At 35.2% G+C, this 14,095-nt stretch overlaps 1 long non-coding RNA gene and 1 pseudogene across 2 annotated transcripts in view; one reads left to right on the top strand and one right to left on the bottom strand.

Moving 5' to 3' along the window:
- The first annotated feature begins 1,056 nt into the window (after window positions 1-1,056).
- Window positions 1,057-1,899, top strand: LOC309860811 (leucine zipper transcription factor-like protein 1 pseudogene; annotated as a pseudogene). The gene has a single exon. The product of its transcript is annotated as a leucine zipper transcription factor-like protein 1 pseudogene (transcript).
- An 11,591-nt stretch (window positions 1,900-13,490) lies between these two features.
- Window positions 13,491-14,095, bottom strand: part of LOC309860785 — a 183,662-nt gene continuing 183,057 nt past the window's right edge. Inside the window, exon 3 of the long non-coding RNA XR_014309638.1 lies at window positions 13,491-13,648. This is a non-coding gene — a long non-coding RNA (uncharacterized lncRNA). The remainder of the gene's footprint in view (window positions 13,649-14,095) is intronic.

Here is a 14,095-nt window from a genome sequence, read left to right as displayed (position 1 = left end):
CAAAAAAATTAGACAACCTAGAAAAAATGAATAAATTTCTAGAAACACTACCAAACTACCAAAACTGAAACAGGAAGAAATGGAAAATCTGAACAGACCAATATCCAACAAATAAATTAGATCAGTAATTTTAAAATGCCCAACAAACAAAAGTCAAGGACCAGATAGTTTCACAGGCAAATTCTAACAAACTAAATTAAAGAGTTAATACCTATTCTTATCAAATCACTCCAAAAAATAGAAAAGGAAGGAAAACTTCCAAATTCACTTAGGAGACCAGCATCTACTTGATACCAAAATGAGGTAAAGACAATTCTAAAATGAGAGAACTACAAGCCAAAATCCCTGATGAATGCAAATGCAAAACCCTCAACAAAATACTAGCAAACTTAATCCAACAATACATTTAAAAAAATCATTCACCGTAATCAAATGGGATTTATTCCTGGGTTGCAAGTGTGGTTCAATATTTGCAAATTAATCAACATGATACATCACATCAATAAGAGAAAGGATATGTATCATATGGTCATTTCAATACATGCAGAAAAAGCATTTGACAAAGTACAACATCCATTCATGATAAAAACCCTCAACAAAACAGGCACATGCCTCAGCATAATTAAGGCCACTCATGAAAAAATAACATCCTTCATGGAAGGATCCTCCATGGATCCTTCATGGAAAAAAACAGCCTTTTCCTTAAGGTCAGGAACATGAAAAAGATGTCCACTCTCACTTTTATTCAAAATAGTACTGGAAGTCCTAGCCACAGCAATCAGACAAGAAAAAGAAGTAAATGGCACCCAAACTGGTAAGGAAGGAGTAAAACTTTCAATATTTGCAGATGACATGATATTATATACAGAATGACCAAAAGATCATCAAAAAACTTCTAGAACTGATAAACAAATTCAGTAAATAGTAGAATACAAAATCAATGTAGAGAAATCTGTTTCATTTCTATATACCAATCATGAAGCAGAAGGAAGAGAAAGTAAGAAAATAATCCCATTTACAGTTGCAACAAAAATAATAAGATATCTAGGAATAGACATGCATCTTGCTTGTTCAAAAAGAGGCTTGGGACTCAAAACTGTAGATTTCTGCTTCCAAGACCTCAAGGAGAACAGGGTGGTGGAAGAGACCTTCTCTGTGAAGGAGGTCTCCGAGGTCCTGAGAGGGCTGCAGGCTGTAGTCTACAGTGAGCTGGAGTTTGAGTTCATCAACACAGCCCACACCAGTGTGTTACCTCTGTGGCAGCTTTTCTCACAAGCTAGAAGTGGTGCCTCAAACCACAGACAGATATCTCCAAAGATGAAAACAGAGAATCATTAGAACAAGTTGCAGAATTTGAAAAGGCAGAATTTAAATCTTCAAATAAAAAGCCCATCATAGATACCATGAAGTCAAAATTTGCTCCACTTAACAAGGGTGAAACAACAGAACTTCTGAACAAGGAAATTTTTAAGACTTCAAGAAGAGAATGAGAAAGTCAAGGCTGAAGACCATTGAAATATAGGCAACACATGCATTAGATGAGAAGTCAAAGCTAGAAAGAGAACTGTGGGATTTACAGCCTGACCAAAGAAATTAAAAGGATTTTATAAAGGTCTAAGACTTGAATGACTGGAAAACACAGTAGCTTCTTTAAAGAGTAAGTTTCAGAGGACACTTAATGACAAGACAGAAAACCAGAAGTCCCTGGAGGAGAATCTGGCAATGGCCCACCATGACCTATTCAGGGTTCAGAAGCAGCTGAGCATGGCTGAAAAGGAATTAGAGAAGAAATTCCAACAAACAGCAGCTTATCAAAACATGAAAGGCGTTCTCACCAGGAAGAATGACCAAATCAAAGACCTGGGGAGAAGACTGGCCAAATACAAACCTGAACATTGAAACCTGAAATTGCCACAATGTGAAAGTACAAGCTGTTTCTTACCTCAGGCATGTATTTTGAAGCAGTCTGTTATAGTCTCTCTCCTTATTTTTCTAACATATAGACTTTGCTTCTAATATTTAGAATTAGACTTCCTATTTCAGGTACCTAATTGAAAAGAGAGGAACCTACTAACTAATTTTAGCCAGTCATCTTAAACTTCTAGAGCTCTAGAGTCTTAGTTCCAATGCAATGAGAATTCTTTATAGTAAAAAAGTGATTTTTAGAGTGGGAACACGAGTTTTATCCTTTTGAATTAGTATAAAGAGTGTATCATTTCAATAACTGTTAAAACTAAATTTTTAAAAATCTGTCTAGTTCAAACTCTAGAAGAGTTTCTTTATGCTTTCTTCCTGAAGTTTTATACTTTAGCTTTTATGTTTAGGCACAGGATCCATTTTGAGTTAATTGGGGGGGGGGGGGGGTATGTAAATGTGTATGTGTATGATATAAAGGTTAAGATTCTTTTTTTCTTTTTTTTTTTCATTTTTTCCTCATATCCAGTTTTTCAGCACTGGTTTTTAGAAAGCTACCCTTTTCTCATTTAATTACTTTGGCAAACTTATTGAATATTAATTGACCAAATGGCCTATTTTTTCTGTTTCATTGACCTACATGTGCATCCTCATGCCAGTTATACTATCTTGAAGTAATGGAGTTTTACAATAAATCTTGAAATAAAGTTGTGTGAGTTCTAAGCTTTTGGTCTTTTCTTGTTTTTAATAATTCTAGGTTCTTAACACACACACATATACATATGAATCAATTTGTGCTTTTCTTCTAAAACGCCTACAAGGATTTTGATTGACTATATCTGATCAATATGGGAAGAACTGACCTTTTTTAACAATTCAGTCTTCGAATCAGGCAGTATATCTCTCCAATTATTTAGTTCTTCTTAGATTTACCTACCCATGTTTGGAACACTACACAGGTTCTGGACCAATTTTCTTAAATTTACTATTAAAATACTCTGTTTTGAGGCCAGTAAAATCAAATTTTTAAAATTTCACTTTCAAATTGCTTATTGCTAGTATACAAATGCAATTAACTTTTGTATACTAACCTTGTATCTAAATACCTTGCTAATTTTCTTTCAAGTCTGGTAAGTACAGATTCCTTGGTATTTTTTCTACACATCTGATCATGTCATATGAGATAAAAATAGTTTTACTTCTTTTTTTTTTTTTTCATTGTGTATGCCCCTTCCTTTATTTTCTTGACTTTTTGCACTGGTTAAGCTCTTCAATAAAGTGATAATAGAAGTGGTGAAAGTGAACCCCTGTGTTTCATTCCCTATCTCAGGCATCAGTTTTTTAAATTTAAGGATGATATGTTTTCATAGAATTTCTTTTCATTTTGAGGGAGTCTCTTCCACTCATAGTTTTTGCTGGATAACTGTACCATAAATGGATGCTAAACTTTGTCAAATATTTATACGGCATCTAGTGAAATAATATTGTTTTTATGTCTCATTGTTTACATGGTAAATAATACTTACTAATTTTCAAATGTTAAACAAACATTTTCCTGAGATGAATTCCACATGTTGTATTGCCCTTTTTAGACATAACTGGATTCAACTTGCTAATGTTGTATTAAGGATTTTTACATCTATGTTCATAAAAGGATATTCATCTGTAGTTTCCATTTTTTGTAATTCTTTGGTTTTGGAATCAAGGTAATGCTGGCTATGTAAAACGAGTTGGGAGTGATTACCTTCTATTCTATTTTCTGGAGGGGTTAGTATGATTGGTATTATCTCACCTTCAAATATTTGGTAGAGGGAATGCAAACTAGCACAGCCACTCTGGAGAATGGTACAGAGGTTCCTCAAGACATTAAAAATAGAGATACCCTACAACCCAGTGATTGCACTACTAGGTATTTACCGCAAAGGTACAGATGTAGTAAAAAGGAGCAGGAGCACATGCACCCCAATATTCACAGCAGCAATGTCCCCAGTAGTCAAACTGGGGACGGAACCAAGATGCCCTTCCACAGACGAATGGATAAAGATGTGGTCCATATATATAATGGAATATTGCTCAGCCATCAGAAAAAATGAATATCCACCATTTGCATCAAATGAAAGGAATTATGCTAAGTGAAATAAATCAAGCAGAGAATGACAATTATCATATGGTTTCACTCATATGTGGAACATAAGGAATAGAGCAGAGGACCACAAGGGAAGGGAGGGAAAACTGAATGGGAAGAAATCAGAGAGGGAGACAAACCATGAGAGACTATGGACTCCAGGAAACAAACTGAGGGTTACAGAAGGGAAGGGGGAGGGAGGATGGGGTGACCGGGTGATGGTTATTAAGTAGGGCACGTGTTGGGATGAGCACTGGGTGATATACACAACTAATGAGTCACTGAACACTGCAACAAAAACTTATTATATACTATATGCAGGCTAACTGAACATAATAATACATATAATACATAATTTTATATATATATATAAATTCACCAGTAAAGCCAACTGATACTGGAGTTTTCTCTGTAGAAAGGAATTTACTTATTCAATTGCTTTTTTAAAAATTTATTTGTCAGAGAGAGAGGGAGAAGACACAAGCAGGGTAAGTAGCCAGCAGAATAGGCAGAGAGAGAAGCAGGCTCCCTATTGAGTAAGGAGCTCAATGCAGAACTCAATCCCAGGACCCTGGGATCATGACATGAGCTGAAGGCAGAAGCTTAACAGACTGAGCCACCCAGGCATCCCACATTCAATTTCTTTACTAGATACAAGGAGATTTACATTTGAAAATTGTTTTAATTTCTGTAGTATCTGTAGTATTATCCTCCCTTTCATTCCTGATATTTGTAAATTGTCTCTTTCCCCTTTTCCTTGATCAATCTAGCTAGAGGCTTATCAATTTTACTTATGTTTGTAAGCATCCAGCTCTTGGTTTAATTTTTCTCTATTAGTTGTCCATATTCTCTTTGGTTTGTACTCTACCATCATTAATCTCTTTCTTCTACATTGTCTTTCTTTTTTTTTTTTTTTTAGCTTCAGAAGACAGAAATTTAGATCATTGATTTTAAACGCTTCTTCACTTTAGTGTGAACATTATTTAGCTATAAATGTCTCCTAGAATTGTTCTAGCTGCATCCAACAAAATTTGACATACTATGCCTTTATTTTCATTAAGTTAAAATACTTTCAGTTTCCCTAGTGATTTCTTCCATTCAACTATTATTTTCTGAAGTGTTTAAATAATTTCCAAATACTTACTTAAGAATTTTCCAGCCAATATTTTATCATTAATTTCTAGTTTAATTCTATTGTGGCCAGAAAACATACTGTATGTTTTTAATCATTTTGAAATTATTGAGACCGATTTTATGTTCCAGCATAATGTTCCCGATTTTATGGGACATTCCACGTGTGATTGAAAATAATGAACAATCATCTCCTAATGTTATGTGGAGTGTTCTATAATAGAACTCATCTAATAGATAGGTATGAAACTAGATGTCAATGACAACAGGAAAACTGGGAAATTCACAAGTGTAGGGAAATTAAACAACACACTTTCAGACAACCAGTGGGTCAAAGAAGAAACTGAAAGGGAAATAAAAAGTATCTAGAAACAAATAAAAATGCAAACACAATATACCAAAATGTATGCAACGCAGAAAAAGCAGTTTTAAAAGAAAGCATACAGCAATAAAGACCTATATTAAGAAAAATGAAAGATCTCAAATAAAAAACCTAAGTTTATACCTCAAGGAACAGAAAAAGAATAAACTATACCCAAAGTTAGCAGAAGGTAGAAAATAATAACATTAGAGCAGAAATAAATAAAATAGAGACTAGGACAATAGGAAACTGAGAGAAGTTTTACCAAAAAATAAATAAATAAAATTAACAAACATTTATCTAGACTAAGAAAAAAAAGAGAAAACTCAAATAAATAAAATTATAAATTAAAGAGGAGGCATTACACTTGATGCCACAGGAATATAAAAGATCGTAAGAAACTACAGTTGAGGGACACCTGTGGGGCTCAGTCAGTTAAGTGTCTGCCTTTGACTCAGGTCATGATCCAGGGTTCTGGGATCCAGTCCTCTATCAGACTTCTTGCTCAGCAGAGAGCCTACTTCTCCCTCTATAAGTCCTTAACCTGCTTGTGTTATCTTGCTCTTTCTCTCTCTGGCAAATAAATAAATAATATATTTAAAAAGAAAGAAAGAAACTACTCCTATGCAGTAGAACATTCACCTATAACTTTTGACTACCCAAAAACTTAACTACTAACAGCCTACAGTTGACCAGAAACCTTACTGATACATTAATAGTCATTAACACATCTTTTGTATGTTATATGTATTATATACTGTATTTTTAAAATAATTTAAGCCAAAGGAAAAAAATATTAAAAAATCATAAGGAAGAAAAATATATTTATAGTACTGTGTTGTTTAAAATCCACATATAAGTGGACCTATGCAGTTCAAACCCATGTTGTCCAAGGGTCAACTGCAATATGAAAAATCATATGCCAAACAAGTTGGATAACCTAAAAGAAATAGATACATTCCAAGAAACATAACAACCTATCAAAACTGAATCATGAAAAAGTCGAGTATCTGAACAGACCAAAAACAAGTAAGGAGATTGAAGTAGTAATAAAAAACCTCCCAAAAAGAAATGCTTGGCACCAAATGAATAATTCATTGGAGAATTCTACCAAACATATAAATAAGAATTAATGCCAATCTTTCCAAACTCTTTTAAAATTAAAGAAGAGAGATTACAAGTGATTTTACAAGGCCAGCATCATCCTTATACCAAAGCTGGAAAGAACATCACAAGAAGAGAAAATTACAGGCCAATATCCCTGATAAACATGATGAAAAAACATCAACAAAATAATAACAAACCAAATTCAACAATATGTTAAAAGGATCATACACCAAAAACAAGTGGGATTTATCCATAAGATGCAAGAATGGCTCCACATATGCATATCAATAAACATGATAAACCACATTAACGAAATGAAAATTAAAATTATATGATCATCTCAACAGATGCAGAAAAAGCATTTGACAAAATACCACATCCATTCATGACAAAAACTCTCAACAGATTAGGTACAAAAGAAATGTACCTCAACATAATAAAGGACCCATATGATAAGCCCACAGCTAACATCATACTCAATGGTGAAAAATCTAAAAAACTTTTCCTCTAAGATCAAGAAGAAGTCAAATGTGCCTACTCTCACCACTTTTATTCAGCATACTATTTGAAGTCCTAGCTAGAGCAATTAGGCAAGAAAAATATATAAAATTAATCCAAATTGGAAAGGAAGAAGTAAACTATGTCTGTTTGCAGATGACACGATCTTACACACAGAAAACCCTAATGACTCAAGAAAAAAAAAATTAGAACTAATGACCAAATCAGCTTACAAAATATTCATACAAAAATCAATTGCATTTCTATATACCAACACTGAATTATCTGAAAAAAAAATCAAGAAAACAATTCCATTTACAATAGCATCAAAGAGAATAAAATACCTAGGAATAAATTTAACCAAGGAGACCAGAGTTGTACACACTGAAAATCACATGAAATTGATGAAAGAAACTGAAGAAGACACAAAAAAATGGAATGATACCCCATTCCTTTGGAAGAATCAACATTGCTAAAATGTCCATACTACTTACCTAAAGCAATCTACAGATTTGATGTAATCCCTAACATCCAATGGCATGTTGACAGAAATGGAAAAAACCAATCCTAAAATCTGTATGGAACCACAGGAGACCCTGATTAACTAAAGAAATCTTGAGAAAAAGCAAAGCCAAAGGCTTTGTCTCAACTACTACAAACTCTCATCTCTCTTTCCTCAATTTAATGAAACAGGCTTACTTTTTTGGGATCTCCTTCCTGCACAGTGATCCAGAAAGTGACAAATAGGTAAAAAAATCAGAGTCATCAGACATTTCTTTCCTTAGACATTAAGTTTTGCACTAAAAGCAAAACTTTCTAATTGTTTACAGCAGAATATGAACATCATAAATAACAGGCTGAACCTTTGGCAGCTTACTCCTAAAGAGGCATTCATTTTGGGATGCTGGCTGGCTCAGTCGGTGAAACATGTGACTCCTAATATCAGGGCTGTTAAGTTCAACCCCCTTTTTTGGGGGGAAGGCGGGTATAGAGATTTCTTAAAAATTAGAAAATATTTAAAAAGAAAAAGAGGCATTCATTCTTGGGGTCACACAAATGTAAGGTCAGAACCTTTAAATTTTCACCCTAGGCATCCCACAAGTTCCAATCTTAACAAATAAAATCACATTGGGGCACCTGGGTGGCTCAGTGGGTTAAAGCCTTTGCCTTTGGCTCGGGTCATGATCCCAGGGTCCTGGGATCAAGCCCCCCATCCGGCTCTCTGCTCCGCAGGGATCCTGCTTCCTCCTCTCCCTCTGCCTCTCTCTCTGCCTGCCTCTCTGCCTACTTGTGATCTCTGTCAAATAAATAAATAAAATCTTAAATAAATAAATAAACTCACAAAACAAAGTGGGAATTATGGAAAATACTTATAATATACATGACAAACCAAGGAATGGTATTGTCATATTTAAGACTCTTATAGATATAAAATAAAGGTATAAAGATAGCCAAATTGAAAAAAAAAAAAAAAAGAAGTGAAGTCATTATTATTTCATCATGGTCAGAAATAAAAGACTGTATATTTAAATTTTTGATAATTTATGCCAATACAATTTCAAGAAATATTGTACCAATTTAAAGTCTCATTGACTATACTTGAAAGTTCCCAATTCTCAACACCTTCACTTCACTGAAGACAAGGGTGTGTGCTGTGCTTGAGTAAAATGATAATAATTTGGAGTGGCTCCTTTGATGAGTTAGTACAAGAACTGACAAAGTACGTGAAAATTTAAGTTGATAATTTGGCATTTAAATTGAAAATCTTCTACAAATTTTCAGAAGCACTATTTTGTGTGATTGTATCACTTCTGGCAATTAAGCTGTGGGAGCATAGGCAAACATTTGAGTTGATTGAAGGTTTGCTGAATAGATGGGTATCAGCAGGGCAAGAGGGCAATATTATTGAGAATGTTGACAGAAGAGAGTTTTAAGTCAGAAATCACCCTGAATGGGGCACCTGGGTGACTCAGTGGGTTAAGGCAGAGGCCTTTGGCTCAGGTCATGATTTCAGGGTCCTGGGATCAAGCCTCACATTGGGCTCTCTGCTCAGCGGGGAGCCTGCTTCCTCCTCTCTCTCTGCCTACTTGGGATCTCTGTCTGTCAAATAAATAAATAAAATCTTCAAAAATTAAAAAAAGAAATCACCCTGAATGAGGTGCAGTACATAATTAACTTTTTTCCCAGAGAAATTTAACTACACCGATCATATAAATAGAACTCAGTATCAAAGACAACTTATAACTAGTGTTTAGAAGTGATAAGACAGCACTGTTCCTTCATCCTTGTCTCAAGTTTCAATGATCTGATGGCAAATGTTATCATATGATCACATATTTCATTAAATCTTTGCAAAGGAAAACTGGTTCACTACTATAGAGTCATCACTTGGATTCTGGTTAGGTTACATTTAGTTAATAAAGAAATAAATAGCTGAACTCTGTTTGCCTTTTATATCCCATTCTCTTTGCCAAATACTCAAGGCTTAGGGAGGGTCACTTCAGCACAAACTTGCAAATTTCCAGAATAAGTGCTGATTCTGTAATCTCTTGTTGTGTAATCAGACTCTGGAGAACTACCTTGTGAGAGTTAAGACTGCTTCTCTCAGCAAAACTTGCCATTTGCTATTGCAAAATATAACTGAAGACAACTCATAATTTGAGGGTACATAATTAAGGAAACTCTTAAAATGATCTTCCTGAAAAAGATGATAGACCATGATCCACCCTCACCTACACCTCAGTTCCTTTAAAAAAGTCAAATCACTTTCACATGTAGGAAATTATTTCTTTGAGATGCAGCCCAGCTGTTCCTTCTCTAATATAAAAACTGATCTTTGATGGAATTGCTCTCTGCTTCATCCCATCTAACTTTCTTTGGGATCCTTCACCACTCACACCTCAGATGGAAGCAGAGATGTTTCCAAGGGTTGCTCACACTCCGGGTCTAATCAACTTCTCTACAGGGGAATAAATAAATAAATAATAATGTCTCGTCTTTTATTACTCTAAGAGAATATGCTTCCTTGTTGGCAATAAACACAATTCTTCTAATTGTTTAGGGACATTCCTATTTGCCTGTGGCCCTTCTAGTTGGAATACAATAAACTGCACTGAAATAAAACCAAGAGGAAAATTGCAACTTGGATTGGACTCTTCCATACTCCATTAAGATCTCCCCCTACTCAAGCATAGTTCAGGCTAGGTGGTGTTTGCTGAAACTGGGAAAGGTAGGAAAGAAAGAAGGGGTACTAGATAATGATAAAATTTCTTATTCCCAAGCCATGAGCTCCCCAAGGACAGTAAGTTGACACAGTCTGTGAAAAGGATTTTCCAAGTGGAGGATATGGAAGGGTGAATATATGAAGGAACTTGGGTTTAGACTGATAATTAACCCAGGTGTCTGTGTTATCTGTTACTATGTAACAAACCACCCCAACACATGGTTATCTAAAATAACAGCGATTTGTTCATGATTCTTCAAACTAGGGTTAATCACAGCAATGCTTTTGTTGTCGTTGTTGGGTTCATCTAGAATCTGTCTCTCACACATCTGTGATTTGTCTGGAGGATTGAATGAGACTATAAAATCCTAGACCTCACTCATACCTCTGAGACTTCTTTTATCAGTGAATCTCTATAGATTCTAAACATTAAAGTTTCTTGCAATCCTCACTTTTCCTCTTTCCCTTTCTTACCTTGTTTAATTTAGAAGAACTATCTCAGTTGGGGTATTTTTTTTCTCTTGTATACTCTCAAACTAGCCTGTGCATTGCTCCCCACCACCCCTGTGCCTGCATTAAAGCTACACTGCAACTGCCTTTTAACCTCTCTGCATCCTCACTCCCCACTCACCCTATTCCTAATTCAGACCCCATCCACACCTCCATTGTCAAACACATAGAGTGGACGGTCAGTTGCTGATAAGCAGAGTCTTCTTGTCCACAGTTTCATTCCCAGTGTCTGGCACAGTGCCTGGAACAGAATAAGTGGTCAATATACTCGTTGAGGATGACTAAATAATAAAATCATGAACTGAAAGTAAAAATAAAAATTGCATTCCACTTCACTGGAATTTCCACAAATAAGTAACATAAGTCATTCAAGGGAATATAAATTCCAGGGGTTGGAATGATGAGTCATTACAGTGAGGTAATGGCAGTATTTTTGATAAATCCATTGCTTCATAAGCATGCATCCAACTAAAGTAGGTTTTCTTAAGAAAAAAAGAATCATTACAGAATAAATCATTTAATAAAGAGAAATGAAGCAATAATACCGAGGTAGCGTTTTTCACCAGTTCTAAGTATATGAAACACCCTACGAAATTATTTCAGGCCAAAGAGATCTTTTCTTATCTAAGTTTATTTTAACCATTTATGTGATCATAAAAGAGTCTTTAATTCTTATTTTCTAGGAATCACAATATATAAAGCAATAAATGTAAAAATATGCTTAGTAAAAGAAGGGAAAATAAGTGGTTACTGTTCGATCTCTTTTTTTTTTTTTTTTAAAGATTTTATTTATTTATTTGAAAGACGGAGATCACAAGTAGGCAGAGAGGCAGGCAGAGAGAGAGAGAGAGGGAAGCAGGCTTCCTGCGGAGCAGGGAGCCCCATGCGGGGCTCGATCCCAGGACCCTGAGATCATGACCAGAGCCAAAGGCAGCAGCCCAAACCACTGAGCCACCCAGGCGCCCCACTGTTCGATCTCTTAATCTCTAAACCCACGAAGTTCTCACAGAACTCCATGTTTTGTACCTGCAACTCTTTAAGCCAGCGACATCTTTACCCACTTGACTTCTATTCTTTCTTCAAAATTCAGCTAACTTGTTATCAATTCCAAGAAGCATTCCATAAATCATTCCAACTGCATTAGGTGACATCCCACATGCTCCCCCAGTATGCACTAGCCCTTTCTGTATAGTAACACATCATCAAAATTATATGGTTGCTCACCCATTAAACTACAACTTCCTTGAGTACAAGGAAAGCAGACACTCAACAAAGGTTTGTGGAAGAAAAAGTGGATGAGAGGAGGAATTAACCACTACATTCTACATGAGGGCATTGACAATCACCAAACAAAAAGAGAAAGATGTCTGGAGTCACCACTTTCACTCATCTTATCTGAGGCAGGACATTATCTAAATGTGTCTGAATATTTTTCTGCACTCTTCCATCATCAATCATGACCTATGATTCTATATTCTTAATAAGTGACTACATTAGGGGAGAGGGAGAACAAGGATATAGGGAATGAGAAGAGTGGGGAGTCTAGAAAGGAACTGTTTTCTCCTAAGTAACATTACTTCCAAATTTTAGCAATGATAATAAATTAACATTTATTTTGTGAGGATTTCCATAACATACACTGTGCTAAGGATGTCCTAGTATTAATTCTTTTCTTCCTCACAACATGACTAACCGCTAGGCCTGCCTGAGGGAAAAGATGTTCAGTCATTATTGCAAAGGGACATAAGCTTGGATCAACTAGATGACATATATTAAAAATAAATTTCAACCATGACACTATATGACTCGAGTGTCACTGAACAATTCTAGAAAGGCAGCTTCTTTATCTTCGTGCTAAGATCTGTCCTCTGAATCTATTAATAACAACTATAAAAGTACTTTCAAAAGACTGGGGTTATTATTCTATTATTTCTTAATGATATTTTTTATAACAAACACATCTTCAGACTTTGAGTTCTATTTGAGACAAAAAGTAAATTTTCCTGCTGAAATTTTACTCTATTTCCATTTTAAAAAGCAACACTGAAGTCAGATGTCTATCCAGCTGTCACTGTGTTATTGGTAGAGCTGGACTAGAGAACATGGCCTGGAGTCAAAAGGCCACTCCCTCAAACTTAACTGAACTTACCAACCAGTTCCTGGAAAAACAACCAGTTATGGAACTCTGAATGCTCTCCTGGTCAACCTCTACCTCTCCACCTCCCCTTCACTCCTCCAGAAAGGGCTATCTTATGCTTATTTGTTCACCCTTTTCCCAAATAAAGGGAGCACCAGGGTCAGATACATATAATTTACAGAGTCCAGGGAAAAAATGCAAATGTTGGGCCCTTTTCTCAAAACCAGGGGAAGGATGCTATTGAAGACAGTAATATATTGAACTCTTCTCTGTTCTTCTGAAACCTCATTCTCTACTTGTCATGGGGTTTTTATATACTACTTAAAATTATTCTAAGAAAAATTAAAATACAAAATTATTAGCAATGCCAAATATCTCATAATGATCACTACCAAAAATTACTTTGATCCATCAGCTGGCAACCTGAGTAAGACATTTGGAAATTCTGTTGAAAGCAAAGAATTAGAAATAACTTACTTGCAGGAGCACCTCGGTAGCTCAGTCAGTTAAGCATCTGCTTTCAGGTCAGGTCATGATCCCAGGGTCCTGGGATCAAGTCCTGCATCAAGCAGGGAGCCTGCGCTTCTCCTTCCCCCTCTGCTGCTCCCTCTGCTTCTGCTCTCTCTCTCAAATAAATAAAATCTAAAAAAAAAAAAAAAATAGAAATAGAAATACCTGACTTGCAAAATCTATTACATATACATTTGTCATTCACTTTCTCACAACCAAGATTTATCAAATTACTATTAATTATATCTATTGCTCTTTCAGTTAGTAGTCTCATATAACACGATATGCTCAGAAAGAATAAAAAATCTGAATTATCATTCATTTCAGTACATTTTTCCAATATAATTTCAAAAGTATAATATTTGTATTTCACATGCCTTAAATACATATTGATATATGTTTGGAGCTGCAGACTTACGATTTTTATCATATGACTTATGTAGAAACTCCCCATTATGTAACTTAATTGGCAAAACCAGTTATGGTTGTCAAGTCATTTAGTTAAGTCAGATTCATCCTCAATAAAAAAAAAAACTAACATTATTTTTGAGTTAAAATAAACATTTTAATATGAGTTTT

Source organism: Mustela nivalis, assembly GCF_964662115.1.
Source record: "Mustela nivalis genome assembly, chromosome: 3".
Classification (NCBI taxonomy): Eukaryota; Metazoa; Chordata; class Mammalia; order Carnivora; family Mustelidae; genus Mustela; species Mustela nivalis.
Note: the sequence above shows the minus strand (reverse complement) of the source record. Positions and strands in the feature narration are given on the sequence as shown.